Genomic DNA, 19,579 nt, shown 5'->3' on the forward strand with positions numbered 1-19,579 from the left:
TTAGATGAAGAAAAAAGTTTTAGAAAGCATGATTACAGAAGAGTAGAGTGATTAACCCTAGACACTTGAGAGATTAGAGTGATATACACTACCAGTGAGGATTCAATGCTTGATTCTATGTTCCCTGCTTTCATGAGCTATCTTCTTACAAGTTTACTTGTCTTTTATTGTATAATTTGAATTAGTGAAATCTGATTTATGTTTGTCTTGAAGAGGTTATTTACTTTTAACCAAGTAGATAGAAACATCTTAGCATGTAGTTGCATTCATATAGATAGGTTGCATTTCATACATTCTACCATTCCTCTTCACTCCCTTATAGCTTTTCTTGAGCTTAGCATGAGGACATGCTATTGTTTAAGTGTGGGGATGTTGATAAATCACTATTTTATGGTTTATCTTGTGCTCAATTGAGTGGTTTATATCAATTCTTTACCCACTTATTCATACTATTTGCATGGTTTTACTTTTTCCTTCATGATTTTATGCTATGATTAAAAACATGCTTCTTTGGCCTTATATTTGCTAATATTAATCCTCTCTTATTACCATTAGATGCCTTGATATGTGCGTTAAATGATTTCAGGGATTACAGGGCAGAAATGGCTTAGAGGATGGAAAGGAAGCATGCAAAAATGGAAGGAATACAAGAAGTTGAAGAAATTGCAAAGCTGTCAGCCTGACCCTCTCGCACTAAATTGATCATAACTTGAGCTACATAGGTCCAAATGATGCGGTTCTAGTTGCGTTGGAAAGCTAACGTCTGAGGATTCGATTTGATATATAATTTGCCATAGTGAACGTATAGCTAGGCCACACAAACGCGTGCTCCACGCGGATGCGTCGCAGTGACAAAAATCAGCGTGTTTTAATTCGCAACCAGCGAATTCTGGGCTGTTTCTGACCCAGTTCTCGGCCTAGAAAACACATATTAGAGGCTACAAAGTGGGGGAATACATCCAAACAATTCATACAATATTCATACACAATTTTAGGTTTTTAGATGTAGTTTTTAGAGAGAGAGGCTCTCTCCTCTCTCTTAGGATTTAGGATTTAGGATTTAGATTTTTAGAATTAGGATTCCTTTCAGTTTATGGTTATTTCTTCAATCACAGGTTCAATGTTCCTTTAATTTATTTTTTACTTTTATTTATTCTATTACTTTAATTGTCATTTATCTTTTTAATTTGGCTTATGAACCATTCATGTTATGATTTTCTTAATTAATGCAATTTGAGGTATTTCTGATTTAAGATTTCTTTCTTTTATTTATGTTACTGCTGGTTCCCATCTGAAGGCATTTTTATTCGAGTAGATTTATTTTCCCCCTTTGCTTTGGTTAAGTAATTGGTAACACTTGAGTTATCAAACTCAGCTGTTGATTGAAAATTGGAATTCTTTGCTGATTGATTTGAATTCCAATAACTCTAGTCTTTTCTTAGGAATTGACTAGGACCTGAGAAATCAAATTGATTCATCCACTTAACTTACCTTCATAGTTAGAGGTTAATTAAAGTGGGAGAAAAATTCAATTCTCATCACACCTGATAAGGATAACTAGGATAGGACCTCAATTTCTTATACCTTGCCAAGAGATTTTATTATTATTAATTTATTTTTCTTGTCATTTAAATTACTTGTTCCTTATTTTAAAAAAACCCAAAAACATATCTTTTTACATAACCAATAATAAATCATACCTCCCTGCAATTCCTTGAGAAGACGACCCGAGGTTTAAATGCTTCGATTATTTATTTTTATTGGGTTTTGTTACTTGTGACAACCAAACTTTTGTAAGAAAGGAATTCTTGTCGGTCTAGAAGCTATACTTACAACGCGAATTTATTTGTGAAAGCTCTAGATCACGCGAGAGTTTCGTTCTTCATTTATCAACCTCCCCACACTTTAACAATAGCATGTCCTCATGCTAAATCCAAGAGAAAGGGTAAAGTTAGAATGGTGGAATCTCATGCAATGCAATTTATTCTAAATGCAATCTACCTACATGAATCATGCAATTTTAATTATCATCCACCTATATATATAGAGCTTACATGTGGTTAATTTGTTTAATATTTTCAAGGAATTATATATGTATAGCCAAACCTAGATCATGTTAAAGCACTGTCACAATTGAGTTGGGTAAAGATATTTCATAAGCTTGCAAGACAATTAAACAATTAAGCAGAGATATATGGTGATGAGCTATTGAACCCTCATTGGATTTGTGTTTACTCTCTAGTCACTCAGTGTTTGGGGTTAATCACTCTATTCTTTTCTATTCTTGCTTTCTAAAACTTTGTTCTTCATCTAACCAATCAACAAATATTGAATACAGACATACAAAAATCATGAGGTCTTTCTCAAGGTTGTAATGGGGCCAAGGTAAGGGTAAGGGTATACATATAAGGCTAAGTGAGCTATAAGTTGAATCCTTATTAGTCTAAGGTCTCACCTAACATATACATATTCTATATAATTTATAACTTCCTTGGGGTTCCCAATTTTTCTCTTTCTTAATACATACTCATGTACCAATTTCAATTTTGATTCTTATCTCATGTGCATTGATTTCTTTACTAAACTTATCATTGGGGTAATTTTGTCTCCTTATTTACTTATTTAACTAAAAGGATTTTTTTTTGAAATATAAACAGAACATATATCGATGCACATGGTATTTTAAATTTGTTTTGCATGAGCATGCTCCCAAAATCCTTATTACTTTATTGAGTTAATCCTTTCCTATCAACCCATGTTCCCATGTTTCCCTACACTTAGTGGATACACAATCTCTATCTTAAGCTAACCAAGAATTTAACTTGGGGTTTTTAATTTGTTTTTCTGCTTAAGGCTAGTAATGTGGTTATAGAACAAGAGGGGATTAAAAGCTCAAGGGGGCTAACAAGGGTGATGTAAAAGGTAAATTTATTTGGGATAAGTGAGAAAAAATGTAAATGATGGCCTCAATCATCTCTTGGTATGTATCTATATTCTATATTGGACATATAGATTGAAACAAAGTAAAGATCACCAGAATAAAAAAAGAAGGGCGAACACACAAGAATGAAATAATTATGGTTAAATAATGTAACCATACAAATAGGCTCAAAAACTCAAAGGTTGTGTGTTCTCTGGCTCAAAAACCATATATTAGTTATGTATGTCATGCAAGTAGAAATCAAGGATTCCCATTATGCTCAATGTGAATCTTAGGGTGGCCCATAAAATCGTAGTGTTCTTCCTTGAAAAATATTGTGTAAATTAACCAATCATTTATTGCTATATATATACAGTGGGTGGATTGTTGTGATTCTGTTATACTAAAGTCTTTAGTTTACTCTTTTTATTTTCAATTAATCCAAGTTATCGTATGCTAAAAAGGGTAAACTAAACAAATTAATCTATATGTTCTATATCACAACTTAATAACTAAAATTATAACTAGACTAAACTAAATATCTAAGATAAGTATATAAACTAAAGTGCAAAATACAGAAATACTGTAAAAATACAAAAAAATGTGCAAGTACTGAAAGATAAATAAGATAAGGTAAAATAAAAGATAAAATAGAAATAAAAATAAAAATACAGAAAAATAAGCAAAATAGGATAAAAAAGTGTCTGAAGAGTGGTTCACCAAAATAGTATGCCAGAGATGGCGACCTCCCCACACTTAATTACAAGCATCGTCCTCGATGCTCACTCAGGCTGGGTGTGAGAAGTGTCATCTCCGGAAGGATGGGCTGCTGGTGACTCTGTGGTAGGCTGAGGATCTGCAGTCTCACTAAGTGTAGGAGGAGCTGCCTGCTGAAGCGGAGGCTCTGTCTGTAGAGGAATCTCCGGATCTGCGGCCTGGATCTGGTGGGATTCCTCATGGTGTGGTGCATCCTGCTCAGGTCCTCCCTGCTCAGCCTGGGTATGTGCCTCCTCCTCATGATCATCCGCCTCCGCATCAGAAGGCTCAGAAGTGGTGTCAGGCTCGGAGGGAATGTCACTGCCGGATCGGATCATCAACTTTAGGTGCTCATAGCGTCGCTTGTGGCGACGCTCCATACAATCCAAGCGTGCGAAGAGGCGGTGCACCAGATGATAAATGGGCTTAGGAGCAGGTGGAGGTGCAGTGGATGGGGCTGGTGCAGTAGTGGGTGCAGAAGGGGCATCTGAAGATGTGGTTGCCTCACCCGAGGCAGTGAGGAAAGGAGATCTGTACCTGAAGAACGAATGATTGACAGTTTAGAATTCAGAATAAATTCTCGTTGCAAGTATAGTTTCTAAACCAAGCAATCATCCTTTCTTACAAACGTTTTGGTTGTCACAAGTAACAAACCCAATAAAATTTATAAACCGAAGTATTCAAACCTCGGGTCATCTTCTCAAGGAATTGCAGGAAGGTGTTCTTATTATTGGTTATGAGTCTTGTAAATTGGGGGTTTTGAAAGTGAGGAACAGGTAATTTAAATAACAAGAAAAATAAATTGCAGGAATTAATAAAATAATATCTAATAAAATTCTTGGCAAGGTATGAAAATTCGGAAGTCCTATCCTAGTTATTCTTATGAGAATTGAAGTTAATCTCACTTAGTTAACCTTTACGAAAGCAAGGGAAAGTCAAGTGGACTAATTAGTTAGATCCCCAAGTCCTAGCCAATTCCTAAGGAAAGACTAGAGTTAGTTGAATTCAATTCAATTAGCAGACATAACAATCAATCACGATAAGTTTGATAACTCAAGAGCTTCCAGTTAATCAATTAAAGCCAAGGATATGAAAAGCTAAATAAGAATTATAAATCTGAAATACCTCAATTGCATTAATAAGAGAAAATCAATCTAAACATGAAGAGTTCACAAGCCAATTTGGCAACATAAGTAATTAAATGAGAGCGTTAAAGTATCTGAAGGTAAAAGAGAAATATAAATTAAAAGGAATATTGAACCTGATAAAGAGTTGAAATAATAAATTGAGTTAATAAGAAATCCTAATCCTAAAACCTAAGGGAGAGGAGAGAACCTCTCCCTCTAAAAACTACATCTAATTTATGAAAAGTGAATTATGAAAGCATAATTATGAATGAATGGATTCTCCCACTTTATCGCCTTTAATCTGTGTTTTCTGAGCCGCAAACTGGGTTGAAAACAGCCCAGAAATCGTTGGAGAAGAAATCTGCCACGCTGATTTTCGTCACTGCAACGCATCCGTGTGGAGCACGCGTTCGCGTCGCCTAGCGTCAGAAAAACTATGGCATATTATATATCAAATCGAAGCAACAGACGTTAGCTTTCTAACGCAACTGGAACCACATCGTTTGGACCTATGTAGCTCAAGTTATAACTGTTTTAGTGCAAAGAGGTCAGGCTGGACAGCTTTGCAGTTCCTTTAACTTCTTGTATTCCTTCCACTTTTGCATGCTTCCTTTCCATCCTCCAAGCCATTCCTGCCCTGTAATCTCTGAAATCACTTAACGCACATATCAAGGCATCTAGTGGTAATGAGAGAGGATTAATATTAGCGAATATAAGGCCAAAGAAGCATGTTTTCAATCATAGCATAAAATCAGGAAGGAGAATGTAAACTCATGCAAATAGTATGAATAAGTGGGTAAAGAGTTGACAAAATCCGCTCAATTGAGCACAAGATAAACCATAAAATAGTGGTTTATCAACCTCCCCACACTTAAACATTAGCATGTCCTCATGCTAAGCTCAAGAGAAGCTATAAAGGAGTGAAGAGGAATGGTAAAATGTATGAAACGCAACCTATCTATATGAATGCAACTACATGCTAAGATGTTTCTACCTACTTGGTTAAAAGTAAATAAGTTCTCCAAGACAAATATGAATTAAATTCCACTAATTCAAATTATATAACAAAAGACAAGTAAACTTGTAAGAAGATAGCTCATGAAAGTAGGGAACATAGAATCAAGCATTGAACCCTTACTGGTAGTGTATATCACTCTAATCTCTCAAGTGTCTAGGGTTAATCACTCTATTCTTCTCTAATCATGCTTTCTAAACCTTGTTTTTCATCTAACCAATCAACAAATATTTAGCATACTAATGCAAACATCATGAGGTCTTTTCAGGGTTGTAATGGGGCTGAGGTAAAGGTAAGGGTACATGTATGGCCAAGTGAGCTATAATATGAATCTTTGACTAACCTAAGCTCTCATCTAATATACATATACGCTATATACTGTTAAATTCATGCCTAACTACCCATAATTCCCACTTTTGTATGATTCCCATACTCATGTACCAAATTTTTTATATTTCTTTACTTTTATCACATGTGTATTGATCTTTTATTAACTTAGAATTGGGGTAATTTTGTCCCCTTATTTATTTACTTATTTATTGAATATTTTTGGATTTTTCTCTCTTTTTTTTGTAGAGAAATAAACATAACTTATCAATACACATGGATTTTCCATTATTTTTCTATTTTGGTTTTTCATGAGTAGGTTCCCAAATTCCCAATATTCAAATAAATTAGAAACATGATACATTCCCTTATTAACCCATGTTCCCACAATTTTCCCACACTTAGTTTATGCACAATCTCTATCTTAAGCTAACCAAAGATTCAATTGGGGTATTTAATTTATTTTTCTGCTTAAGGCTAGTGATGTGGTAAAATATAGAATAAATGGGATTAAAAAGGCTCAAGGTGGCAAACAAAGGTGATTGAAAGGGTAGGCTTATTTTGGGATAAGTGAGTAAAAATTCAAATAATGGCCTCAATCATATGCAAGCATGTAAATATACTAAATAATGGACATACAGACTGGAACAAAATATAGATTACAATCATAGAGAAGGAAACACACAAGAATAAAATATTATGGTTAAATAATGTAACCATATAAATAAGCTCAAAGTCTCCACAGGTTGTGTGTTCTTAGCTTTTTAAACTATGTTCTAAATACAACTTCAAACAAGTTTTAATAGAAAAGTTTTTAATTTAAATTAGTGAAATACTATAAAAATTTCTTGAAAAAGAAAATATTACTTCAACCAAGTGGTAGCTAAATGCATAAAATCAAACAAACATGTAATTAAATATGCAAATGCAGCAATTAACAAAGAAAATAAAATATTGGTGTTGAGAAGAAAATAACTAACCCATGGAGATCGGTATCGACCTCCCCACACTTAAAGATTGCACCGTCCTCGGTGCATGCTAAGTGGACGGGTTGCTTCAACTGACGCTTTTCTCATTAAGGAATATGCGTAGGAACTTGTTTATCTCTCCCATGTAAACGTCTTCCGGTTCTCTTCCTGGTGGCCATCCTGAAAGAAAAAAGGGAAGAAAAGTAACCCAAAACAAAGATAAAAAACAAATAAAACATGGTAGCTACAACATGCAAGTGAGAAAACAATAGAAGCACATGGTATACCAGGGGTGCAAAATTTTGCAACAATGAGGAGAGTGTGGGTAAGGAGAGGTAATGTAAATTTATGTCAATGCAAAATTAATACAGGTATAAAAGATTGGCATTGATTTAAATAATATTACCTAACCAGAATAAAATAAGTCTCTAAGCACCTAAAATAATTCAAGAGAAGATGCAACAGTTAAGTAAGAAAATTTGACACCAACGAAAAAATAATAACTTTAGAAAAGAAAATAAAAATATGCACTAAACTAAAATGTAATGAATGAAAGTATGAAAATGAATTAAAATAAAATAAAATGAAAGATAAAAGGAATGAGAAGGGAAAGAAGGGAAGAAGAAGTAAGTAAGAAAGGAAGGAGGAAAAAATTAGGATTGAGGAAGAAAAGATAAGATTTTTGGCGCTGATTTGGATAAGCTGTGCGGCGAAGGCAACGCGGACGCGTGGTGCGCGATAAGGTCAGGTGACGCGGACGTGTGGGTCACGCGTTCATGTGGTCTGATTTGTGCGATTGGTGCGAGTGCAGCCTCGCGTTCGCGCAACTCTCGGTTCGAGACTCTTTTTGCCAAATGTTTGGGTGACGCGGTCGCGTGGTTGACGCGATTGCGTGGATGGCCATTTTTGAAAAATGATGCGGACGCGTGGGGCACGCGTTCGCGTGGTAAGGCTTGTGCTTCTAGCACCGTTCCAGCCCCATTCCAGCCTAACTTGCTGCCAAACACCCGTTTACGTCGATTTTACAGGGCCACGCGAACGCGGACGCGTGGGGAGGCATGTTTCCCACATGACGCGGACGCATCAGCGATGCGGTCGCGTGGATCAATTTGTGCCAAAGGCACGCCTCCAGCCACGCTCTCGCGTGACTCTCTGTTCACTTTTCTTTTCTTCCTAATGCACCTGTGACGCGGACGCGTCAGCGACGCTGCAGCGTCGCGTGCGAGCTTTCTTTTTTTTTAATGCAGAATGCAGTATGCAGATGTTATGAATTATTCCAGGTTCAATGAAGTAAAATAAAACTAAAAAAAAAAACAAAACTAAATAAAATTAAAATTGAAAAAGGAATGATTATACCATGGTGGGTTGTCTCCCACCTAGCACTTTTAGTTAAAGTCCTTAAGTTGGACATTTGGTGAGCTTCCTGTCATGGTGGCTTATGCTTGAACTCATTCAGGAATCTCCACCAATGTTTGTAATTCCAATGGCCTCCGGGATCCCAAACTAGGCGCAGAAAGCCTCCAAGTAAGTTAAAGCAAGTGACAAGGCCCCAAGAGTGTTGATTTCCAGAATGAATTCTGAGGTCCCAAATCTTGCTTTTGCACCCGTCTTCTTGTTGATCATTATGATTCCATCCGGGTAGCAGGCAATCTGAATTCTCACTAAAACAGCCAACCAACTTCCTAGACTCATTCAGTTGAGCTTTACACCAACCTTTGCATTTAAACTTTGAGCTTTCAACCATATTGAATCTTGCATGACGACTCCTACCACTAACCATCTCCCTCTTACTCTTGAAGCCACAAAGAGCTCTAAGCTAACCATCTGTTTCAAGTAAAGCATATTCAAGTGAGCTAATTAAGCTTAGAGATGAAAGATTTACCCACTTGAATGAAAGAATGGATGGTGATGGCTTTGGGGGAGAGGTCTCCAACAACATTGGCAAGGTGATTTCCAGCTCCATTCCCTTGAGTTCTTCCTTGACAACTTCCACCTCCTTGCAAGCTTCTTCAATTTCAACCTCTTCCTCTTAGTAGCTTTCTTCCAATTTGATCTCTTCTTCATTGTTTACCAAGGGCATGGGAGGTTTTGCTTCTTCTTCTTTATTTTCCATGTCAAGTCCAATGGGAGCGGATTCAATTGTAGATAAGAATTCATCAATGATTGAATCCATCTCTTGATCAATCTCTTCAAAGTCTTCATCCGCGATATGCATTAAAGGTTGTACACCCTCCTCAACATCAATTTCAAACATCTTTGAAGGAGGCTTTATAACTTGACTTTCCCATGGGGGTTCAGCATCTCCTAAATCTTCAACCACTTCTTCCTCTTTAACGATTACGGCTTCCTCCAATTGTTCTAAAACAATGTCATGCTCCTTACTGTCCACTGGAGCTTCTAGTGTCTCCTTCATGATGCGTTCTTCATTAGATTCTCCACATGAAGCCATAGGGGTTCCTTGAGTGTCTGAACGTCGGGAAGGTAATCGATTTATCGCTTGATTCAATTGGTGAAGTGTGGCATGAAATTTTTCAAATGTTTCCTTGAGTTGCTCCCTTGATTCTTGGGGTGATGGATATGGACATGGTGTATAGGGAGGTGGTGGTTCTTGGGAGTAATTGGATTGGAATTGGGGTGGATATGGATTAGGGTCATATGGGGGTGTTTGGTTGTAGGGGGCTTGTGAGTATAGTGGTCCAGAGTTGTGTTGAAGAGGTGGTTCATAAGCATATGGCGGGGCTTGTTGGTAACTACAAGGGGGTCCACCATATCTATTGTCTTGACATGCATTGTGGAATGATCGTGGTCCATGGTATCTTGGAGGGTGTTGTTGCCTAAAGGGTTGATCAGATCCTCGTGGCTCCTTCTATCTTTGATTGTTTTGACCTTGATGCATGTTCCTCTTATAATTTCCATTCCTTGCAATAGCATTGGAACCAAACTCAAAGCGATGGGGGTGAGAACTCATAATAGCAAATAAAAATTAAACGAAAATAAAAATAAATTTAAATTAAAAGGTTATTGAAATTTTAAGTCTTGAATTTGAAAATTAAATTTTGAATTTTGAATTTTAAATTTTGAAATTTAAATTTTGAATTTTTAAATTTGAATTTTAAATTTTAAATTTTGAAATTTGAATTTTGAAGTTGAAATTTGAAATTTGAATTTTGAATTTTTAAATTTTGAAATTTGAATTTTGTAAAAGTCAACAATATAAGATAAAATTTTGAAAAATATTTAAATTTTGAAAAGAAAATTTTTAAATTTAAATTTTTGAAATTTGAAATTTGAAATTTGAAATTTAAAAATTGAAATTTGAAATTTGATTTTTGAAATAAGATAAGATAAGATTTTGAAAAAGATATGATTTTTGAAAAAGATTTGAATTTTGAAATTTAAAAATTAAGATAAGATAAGATAAAAAAAATTTCAAAATAAAAATCTAAATTTTTTAAATGCAAATTTTGAAAATTCAATAAATAGAAAAGATATATATATATATATATATATATTGAATTTAATGATGAAAGAGAAAAACAATAAAATGACACCAAACTTAAAATTTTTAGATCAAAACGAAGAAAACAACTAAGAACAACTTGAAGATCAAGATGAACACCAAGAACAAATTTTTGAAAAAAAAAATTTTAATAACTAAATAAAAACCAATAACCTCTTAATTTATGAAAAAGAAAAAAAAAACAAAAATAAAACAAATAAACAAGCAAAAAGCAAATATTTACAATAACCAATAATAAGGCACACGTTTGCAATTCTCCGGCAATGGCGCCATTTTGAAAAACGAATTATTGACGGTTTAGAATTCAGAATAAATTCCCGTTGCAAGTATAGTTTCTAAACCAAGCAATCATCCTTTCTTATAAACGTTTTGGTTGTCACAAGTAACAAACCCACTAAAATTTATAAACTGAAGTATTCAAACCTCGGGTCGTCTTCTCAAGGAATTGCAGGGAGGTGTTCTTATTATTGGTTATGAGTCTTGTAAATTGGGGGTTTTGAAAGTGAAGAACAGGTAATTTAAATAACAAGGAAAATAAATTGTAGGAATTAATAAAATAATATCTAATAAAATTCTTGGCAAGGTATGAAAATTCGAAAGTCCTATCCTAGTTATTCTTATGAGAATTGAAGTTAATCTCACTTAGTTAACCTTTACGAAAGCAAGGGAAAGTCAAGTGGACTAATTAGTTAGATCCCCAAGTCCTAGCCAACTCCTAAGGAAAGACTAGAGTTAGTGGAATTCAATTCAATTAGCAGACATAACAATCAATCACGATAAGTGGTGCACGAAATTGTGATCATCAATGGCCCCAACAACTTGGTACGCACAATTGTAATCTCAACTCTTTATCACAACTTCGCACAACTAACCAGCAAGTGCACTGGGTCGTCCAAGTAATAAACCTTACGTGAGTAAGGGTCGATCCCACAGAGATTGTCGGCCTGAAGCAAGCTATGGTCACCCTGTAAATCTCAGTCAGGCGGATTCAAATGGTTATGGTGAATTGATAATAAAAATATAAATAAAATATAAACTAGGATAGAGATACTTATGTAATTCATTGGTGAGAATTTCAGATAAGCGTATGGAGATGCCTTTCGTTCCTCCTGAACCTCTACTTTCCTGCTGTCTTCATCCAATCATTCCTACTCCTTTCCATGGCAAGCTTTATGTAGGGCATCACCATTGTCAATGGCTACATCCCATCCTCTCTATGAAAATGGTCCAATGCGCTGTCACTGCATGGCTAATCATCTGTCGGTTCTCGATCATACTGGAATAGGATTTACTATCCTTTTGCATCTGTCACTACGCCCAGCACTCGTGAGTTTGAAGCTCGTCACAGCCATCCCTTCCCAGATCCTACTCGGAATACCACAGACAAGGTTTAGACTTTCCGGATCTCAAGAATGGCCATCCATGGGTTCTAACTTATACCACGAAGATTCTAATATCTCGGACTCGGTCCTCTGTATTAGATATCTAAGAGATACTCATTCTAGCTTGTTTGCATGTAGAACGGAAGTGTTTGTCAGGCACGCGTTCATGGGTGAGAATGATAATGAGCGTCACATAATCATCACATTCATCATGTTCTTGGGTGCGAATGGATATCTTAGAGAAGGAATAAGCTTGAATTGAATAGAAAAACAGTAGTACTTTGTATTAATTCATGAGGAACAGCAGAGCTCCACACCTTAATCTATGAAGTGTAGAAACTCTACCGTTGAAAATACATAAGTGATAAGGTTCAGGCATGGCCGAATGGCCAGCCCCCAAACGTGATCTAAAGATCAAACTAAAGATCTCCAAAGATGTAAATACAATAGTAAAAAGTCCTATTTATACTAAACTAGTTACTAGGGTTTATAGAAATGAGTAAATGATGTAGAAATCTACTTCTGGGGCCCACTTGGTGTGTGCTTGGGCTGAACATTGAGCTTTACACGTGTAGAGGCTTCTTTTGGAGTTGAACGCCAGTTTGTAACCTGTTTCTGGCGTTTAACTCCATAATGCAGCATGGAACTGGCATTGAATGCCAGTTTGAATCATCTAAAATCGGGCAAAGTATGGACTATTATATATTGCTGGAAAGCCCTGGATGTCTACTTTTCAACGCACTTGAGAGCGTGCCATTTGGAGTTCTGTAGCTCCAGAAAATCCACTTTGAGTGCAGCGAGGTCAGAATCCCACAGCATCTGCAGTCCTTCTTCAACCTCTGAATCTGATTTTTGCTCAAGTCCCTCAATTTCAGCCAGAAAATACCTAAAATCACAGATAAACATACAAACTCATAGTAAAGTCCAGAAATGTAATTTTTATTTAAAAACTAATAAAAATATACTAAAAACTAACTAAATTATATTGAAAACTATATAAAAACAATGCCAAAAAGCGTATAAATTATCCGCTCATCACAACACCAAACTTAAATTGTTGCTTGTCCCCAAGCAACTGAAAATCAAATAGGATAAAAAGAAGATAATATACTATAAATTCCAAAATATCAATGAAACTTAGCTCCAATCAGATGAGCGGGACTTGTAGCTTTTTGCCTCTTGAATAGTTTTGGCATCTTACTTTATCCATTGAGGTTCAGAATGATTGGCATCTATAGGAACTTAGAATACAGATAGTGTTATTGATTCTCCTAGTTCAGTATGTTGATTCTTGAACACAGCTACTTTATGAGTCTTGGCCGTGGCCCTAAGCACTTTGTTTTCCAGTATTACCATCGGATACATAAATGCCACAGACACATAACTGGGTGAACCTTTTCAGATTGTGACTCAGCTTTGCTAGAGTCCCCAATTAGAGGTGTCCAGGGTTCTTAAGTACACTCTTCTTTTGCTTTGGACCTTGACTTTAACCGCTCAGTCTCAAGTTTTCACTTGACACCTTCATGCCACAAGCACATGGTTAGGGACAACTTGGTTTAGCCGCTTAGGCCAGGATTTTATTCCTTTAGGCCCTCCTATCCACTGATGCTCAAAGCCTTGGATCCTTTTTATTTACCCTTGCCTTTTGGTTTTAAGGGCTATTGGCTTTTTGCTCTTGCCTTTTGGTTTAAAGAGCTTTTGGCTTTTTCTGCTTGCTTTTTCTTTTTCTTCTCCCTTTTTTCGCTATTTTTTTTCTTTTTTTTTTCTGCAAGCTTTTGTATTCACTGCTTTTTCTTGCTTCAAGAATCATTTTTATGATTTTTCAGATTATCAAATAACATTTCTCCTTTTTCCTTATTCTTTCAAGAGCCAACATATTTAACATTCATAAACAACAACTTCAAAAGACATATGCACTGTTCAAGCATACATTCAGAAAACAAAAAGTATTGCCACCACATCAAAATAATTAAACTAGTTTCAAGGATGAAGTTGAAACCATGTACTTCTTGTTCTTTTGTAATTAAAACATTTTTCATTCAAGAGAGGTGATGGATTCATATTCATAACTTTAAGGCATAGACACTTAGACACTAGTGATCATATAGTAAAGACACAAACATAAATAAGACATAAAGCTCAAAAATCGAAAAACAGAAAATAAATAGACAAGGAGATTAAGGAATGAGTCCACCTTAGTGAGGGTGGCGTCTTCCTCTTCTTGAAGAACCAATGGTGCTTTTGAGCTCCTCTATGTCTCTTCCTTGTCTTTGTTGCTCCTCCCTCATAGCTCTTTGATCTTCTCTAATTTCATGGAGGATGATGGAATGCTCTTGGTGCTCTACCCTTAGTTGTCCCATATTGGAACTTAATTCTCCTAGGGAAGTGTTGATTTGTTCCCAATAATTCTGTGGAGGAAAGTGTATCCCCTGAGGCATCTTAGGGATTTCATGGTGAGGAATTTCCTCATGCTCATGTTGAGGTCCATGGTCTCTTATTTGCTACATCCTTTTCTTAGTGATGGGCTTGTCCTCTTCAATGAGGATGTCTCCCTCTATGTCAATTCCAGCCGAATTGCAGAGGTGGCATATGAGGTGAGAAAAGGCTAACCTTGCCCAAGTGGAGGACTTGTCAGCCACCTTGTAGAGTTCTTGAGGTATAATCTCATGAACTTCCACTTCTTCTCCAATCATGATGGCCCGGTCTATAGTAACTTCAGACCGGTTACTAGTAGGAATGATTGAGCATTGAATGAACTCTAGCCATCCCCTAGCCACTGGTTTGAGGTCATGCCTTCTTAATTGAACCGGCTTGCCTCTTGAGTCAATTTTCCATTGAGCTCCTTCCTCACATATGTCTATGAGGACTTGGTCCAACCTTTGATCAAAGTTGACCCTTCTTGTGTAGGGGCATGCATTCTCTTCCATCATTGGCAAGTTGAACGCCAGCCTTACATTTTTCGGACTGAAATCTAAGTATTTCCCCCGAACTATGGTAAGCCAATGCTTTGGATTCGGGTTCACACTTTGATCATGGTTCCTAGTGATCCATGCGTTTGCATAGAACTCTTGAACCATTAGGATCCCGACTTATTGAATGGGGTTGGTGAGAACTTCCCAACCTCTTCTTTGGATTTCAAGTCGGATCTCCGGATACTCATTCTTCTTGAGCTTGAAAGGAACCTCAGGGATCACTTTCTTCTTGGTCACAACTTCATAGAAGTGGTCTTGATGGACATTTGAGATGAATCTCTCCATCTCCCATGACTTAGAGGTGGAAGCAATTGCCTTCCCTTTCCTCTTTCTAGAGGTTTCTCTGGTCTTAGGTGCCATAAATGGTTATGAAAAAACAAAAAGCTATGATTTTACCACACCAAACTTAAAATGTTTGCTCGTCCCCGAGCAAAAGAAGAAAGAAAGTAGTAGAAGAAGAAGAAAATGGAGGAGATGGAGGGTGAGGTGTTTTCGGCCAAGGTGAGAAGTTATGGTGGTGTTGTGTGAAAATGAAGAAGGAATGAGGGGTTTATATAGGGGGGGAGGGTTAAGTTTTGGCCATTAGGGTTCGGTTTGGGAGGGAAAATATTTTGAATTTGAAGGTAGGTGGGATTTATGGGGAAGAGAAGATGGATGTGAGTGGTGAGGGGGTGATAGGAAAGAGTGATTGAAGTGATTGGTGAAGGGTATTTGGGGAAGAGAGTTATGAAAAGGTGTGAAGGGGAGAGAAGAAGTGGTGGGGATCCTGTGAGGTCCACAGATCATGTGGGAATCCTGTGGGGTCCACAGATCCTGAGGTGTCAACGATTTTTCATCCCTACACCCTTTAGACGTGTAAAACGCCTTATACATGCAATCCTGGTGTTTAACGCCAGACTGCTGCCTGTTTCTGGCGTTAAACGCCACTTCCATGCTCTGTTCTGGCGTTTAACGCCAAGTAGATACTTGTTTCTGGCGTTAAACGCCAGCTTGGTGCCTGTTTCTGGCGTTAAACGCCAGACAGATGCTTGTTTCTGGCGTTTAAATGCCAGACTGTTCTCCTCCAGGGTGTGCTATTTTTCATTCCATTTTTCATTCTGTTTTTTATTTTTCAGTAGTTTTTGTGACTTCACATGATCATCAACCTAAAGAACACATAAAATAACAATGGAAAATAAATAAACATGATTAGATAACATTGGGTTGCCTCCCAACAAGCGCTTCTTTAATGTCAATAGCTTGACAGTGAGCTCTTATGGAGCCTCACAGATGTTCAGAGCATTGTTGGAACCTTCCAACACCAAACTTTGAGTTTGGTTGTGGCTTCCCAACACCAAACTTAGAGTTTGACTTTGGGGCTTTGGTTGACTCTGCAGTGAGAGAAGCTTTTCATGCTTCCTCTCCATGGTTACAGAAGGAGATCCTTGAGTTTTAAACACAAGGTTGCCCTCATTCAGTTGAAGGATCAATTCTCCTCTATCCACATCAATCACAGCTCTTGCTGTGGCTAGGAAGGGTCTTCCAAGGATGATGGATTCATCCTCATCCTTCCCAGTGTCTAGGATTATGATATCAGCAGGGATGTAAAGGCCTTTAACCTTTACTAGCACGTCCTCTACTTGTCCATAAGCCTGTTTTCTTGAGTTGTCTGCCATCTTTAATAAGATTCTGGTAGCTTGCACCTCAAAGATTCCCAGTTTCTCCATTACAGAAAGTGGCATGAGGTTTATCCCTGACCCAAGGTCACATAGAGCCTTCTCAAAGGTCATGGTGCCTATGGTACAAGGTATTAAGAACTTTTCAGGATCCTGTTTCTTCTGAGGCAATGTCAGTTGATCCAGATCACTCAGTTCATTGATGAGCAAGGGAGGTTCATCTTCCCAAGTCTCATTACCAAATAATTTTGCATTCAGCTTCATGATTGCACCAAGGTACTTGGCAACTTGCTCTTCGGTGACATCCTCATTCTCTTCAGAAGAAGAATACTCATCAGAGCTCATGACGGGCATAAAGAGGTTCAAAGGAATCTCTATGGTCTCTAGATGAGCCTCAGATTTCTTTGGTTCCTCAAAGGAAAACTCCTTGTTGATCACTGGACGTCCCAGGAGGTCTTCCTCACTGGGATTCACGTCCTCTCCCTCCCTTGTAGGTTCGGCCATGATGGTTAAATCAATGGCCTTGCACTCTCTTTTTGGATTCTCTTCTGTATTGCTTGGGAGAGTACTAGGAGGAGTTTCATTGACTCTTTTACTCAGCTAGCCCACTTGTGCCTCCAAATTCCTAATGGAGGACCGTGTTTCATTCATAAAACTTACAGTGGCCTTAGATAGATCAGAGACTATATTTGCTAAGCTAGATGGATTCTGCTCAAAACTCTCTGTCTATTGCTGAGTGGATGATGGAAAAGGCTTGCTATTGCTAAACCTATTTCTTCCACCATTATTAAAGCCTTGTTGAGGCTTTTGTTGATCCTTCCATGAGAAATTTGGATGATTTCTCCATGAGGGATTATAGGTGTTTCCATAAGGTTCATCCATGTAATTCACCTCTGCTATTGCAGGGTTCTCAGGATCATAAGCTTCTTCTTCAGAAGATGCCTCTTTAGTACTGTTGGATGATTCCTTCAATCCATTCAGACTCTGAGAGATCATATTGACTTGCTGAGTCAATATTTTATTCTGAGCCAATATGGTATTCAGAGTATCAATCTCAAGAACTCCCTTCCTCATAGGCGTCCTATTATTCACAGGATTCCTTTCAGAAGTCTACATGAACTGGTTATTTGCAACCATGTCAATGAGTTCTTGAGCTTCTGCAGGTGTTTTCTTTAGATGAATGGATCCACCTGCAGAATGGTCTAGTGACATCTTTGATAGCTCAGACAAACCATCATAGAATATATCCAGGATGGTCCATTCTGAAAGCATGTCAGAAGGACACTTTTTGGTCAGTTCCTTGTATCTCTCCCAAGCTTCATAGAGGGATTCACCTTCTTTCTATTTGAAGGTTTGAACATCCACTCTAAGATTACTAAGCTTTTGAGGAGGAAAGAACTTGGCTAAGAAAGCCGTGACCAGCTTATCCCAAGAGTTCAGGCTATCCTTAGGTTGAGAGTCCAACCATATTCTAGCTCTGTCTCTTACAGCAAATGGGAAAAGCATAAGCCTGTAGACCTCAGGATCAACCCCATTGGTCTTAACAGTATCACAGATCTGCAAAAATTCAGTTAAGAACTGAAAAGGGTCTTCAGATGGAAGTCCATGAAACTTGCAGTTCTGTTGCATCAGAGAAACTAATTGAGGTTTAAGCTCAAAATTGTTTGCTCCAATGGCAGGGATTGAGATGTTTCTTCCATGTAAATTGGAATTTGGTGCAGTCAAGTCACCAAGCATCTTCCTTGCATTGTTATTATTTTCGGCCATGTTGTCTTCTTTTTCAAAAAGTTCTGTCAGATTTTCTCCAGAGAGTTGTGCTTTGGCTTCCCTTAGCTTCCTCTTCAGAGTCCTTTCAGGTTCAGGATCAGCTTCAACAAGAATGTTCTTATCCTTGTTCCTGCTCATATGAAAAAGAAGAAAACAGAAAACAAAATATGGAATCCTCTATGTCACAGTATAGAGATTCTTTTATGTGAGAAGAAGAATAAAAGAATAGAAGAATAGAAATTCGAACACCAAGAGGAAGAGAGGGTTCGAATTTTGAGATGAAGAGAAGTGTTAATAAATAAATAAATAATTAGAAGGAGGTGAGGAAGAGAAGAATTCGAAAATTTAACAAAATAAAATAAAAATATTTTAAAATTAAAGTTAAAATTCGAAAAATAAAATTGAAATCAAATTAAATTAAAAATTAAAACAATTAGTTAATAAAAAAAAGAAATTTGAAAAAGGGGGAAGGGATTTTCGAAAATTAGAGAGAGAGAATTAGTTAGGTAGTTTTGAAAAAGATAAGAATCGATCAAAAAGTTAAGTGGTTAATTGAAAAAAATTTGAAAATCAATTTTGGAAAGATAAAAAGTTAGAAAAGATTTTGAAATTGATTTTGAAAAAGATGTGATTGGAATTTATTTTGAAAAAGATTTGAAAAAGAAATTTAAAAAGATTTGATTTTGAAAATTAAAGTTGATTACTTGATTAACAAGAAACTAAAAATATATGATTCTAGAGTTTAAAGATTGAACCTTTCTTATTAGGCAAGTAACAAACTTAAAAATTTTGAATCAATCACATTAATTGTTAGCATTGAATTCGAAAATATGGAATAAAAATAAGAAAAAGATTTTAAAAATTAATTTGAAATTTTCGAAAATATGAAAGAAAAATTGAAAAATATTTGATTTTTGAAAAAGAATTGAAAAAGATAGAATTTTTAAATTGAAAATTTGATTTGACTCATAAGAAACAACTAAATTTTAAAAAGTTTTGAAAAAGTCAACTCAAATTTTTGAAAATTTATGAGTGAAAAAGGGAAAGATATTTTTTTATTTTTGAATTTTTAATGAAGAAAGAGAAAAACATCAAAAAGACTCAAAACATGAAAATTATGAATCAAAACAAGAAAAATATGCAAGAACACTTTGAATGCAAAGATGAACA

The 19,579-nt window shown here is 36.5% G+C and overlaps 1 non-coding gene across 1 annotated transcript; it reads left to right on the plus strand.

The window, feature by feature from the left end:
• The first annotated feature begins 17,908 nt into the window (after positions 1–17,908).
• LOC148576567 (small nucleolar RNA R71) lies at positions 17,909–18,016 on the plus strand. Its single transcript, XR_015903460.1, has one exon. It is a non-coding gene; the product is annotated as a small nucleolar RNA R71 (small nucleolar RNA).
• Positions 18,017–19,579: the final 1,563 nt, after the last annotated feature.

This window comes from Arachis ipaensis, chromosome B1 (assembly GCF_059453495.1).
Source record: "Arachis ipaensis isolate K30076 ecotype BB chromosome B1, ASM5945349v1, whole genome shotgun sequence".
Classification (NCBI taxonomy): domain Eukaryota; kingdom Viridiplantae; phylum Streptophyta; class Magnoliopsida; order Fabales; family Fabaceae; genus Arachis; species Arachis ipaensis.